The sequence below is a fragment of the Vombatus ursinus genome, unplaced genomic scaffold, assembly GCF_900497805.2.
Source record: "Vombatus ursinus unplaced genomic scaffold, bare-nosed wombat genome assembly UNPS02014768.1, whole genome shotgun sequence".
Lineage (NCBI taxonomy): Eukaryota > Metazoa > Chordata > Mammalia > Diprotodontia > Vombatidae > Vombatus > Vombatus ursinus.
This window is the reverse complement of record NW_020954546.1, coordinates 26,301,218-26,302,539: the sequence shown is the minus strand read 5'-3', so window position 1 is coordinate 26,302,539 and position 1,322 is coordinate 26,301,218.

The following is a 1,322-nucleotide window of genomic DNA, read 5'->3' as shown; positions in this document are numbered from 1 at the left end:
GCCCTACTCTTAGAGATATGTTCGGTGAGGTAAAGGCTGATGCCAAAGTTTCAAGCCTGGGTTACTGGGGAAATGATGAGGCCCTAAACAGTAATATGTAAGTTGAGAAGAGGCAGGGGTTTGAAGAGCAAATCAATGAATTTTGGTTATAGACATGCAGACTTTGAGATGTCGGTGGGACATAGAGTTCAAGACGTCCAAAAGGCAGTTGGTGACATATGATTGTAGCTCAGGAAAGAGACTCTGTGTTAGATATCTAGATCTGGGAATCATCTTTATAAAGACGATAATTGAAGCTAGGGTAGCAGAGGAGATTGCCAAATGAGATAATATGAGGTAGAAAGAGTCAGTCATTCAGACAATAAACATTTTACAAGGGCCATCTATGTGCTAATCTCTGGACGTACAAAGAAAGGCAAAAGACAGAGGCTCTGCTCCCAAAGAACTCACAGTCTATTAGAATGTAAGCTCCTTGAGGATAAGGACTTTATTATTTAGTTTCCTTTACACTTGCATCCTCATGGCTTAAATGCAGGACATCTTGTTCAACCCAGTTCTACTCTTCATGACCCAGTGAGCCATAGCACACCAATGCCATTGGTGGGGTTTTCTTGGCAAAGACACTGGTTTGCCATTTCCTTTTTTACCTGGCAATAGTTAGTACTTAAGAAATGCCTTATTGTTCTAACTCTCTGATAGAACCCCTCCCTATGGAGGACATCCCCCCGCCAAGGTCATATGGCTCCTAAGAAACAGGCCTTGATCCTTGGCCTTTTTATTCTTAATATCTGTAAAGTGCTTAGCACAGTACCTGGCACATAGCAGGTAGCTAATATGTGCTTTTTTTCCTTCTTTTTCCATTCTAGGTGAACCTTGCTTGACAGTACAAGCCACAGGATTCTGGAGATCTGAATGCAGGCTATTTGGTAGCCAGTGTAGCATCAAAGAGCAAGGAGTGAGTTTGAGGATACTAGCCAATAGATAGATGGACTTACCTGGCACTCATGCCACCTATGGACATGAACTTGGTGAGACCAATGCTAAGTTTGAGCCTACTATCCCAGAGACTGTAGTGGTGGTGGTGTGGAAGAGAGTACGTCCTCCAAGTATGGGGAACTGTTCTTACTATATCTTAGAAGTAAACATCTCTTTGTAGAAGTCAATCAATGTTAAATGAAACTGGGGGTCTAGTACCTGGCTCCCTAATGGCAAGTGAAGAGAACAGTGGGGCCTCAAGCTGATGGTGGTAGAGGAAAAAAACAAGCAATGTTTCCCTTTGGAACAAAAAAGGACAAGGTTGCGGCCTAACTCTGGGAGAGAGA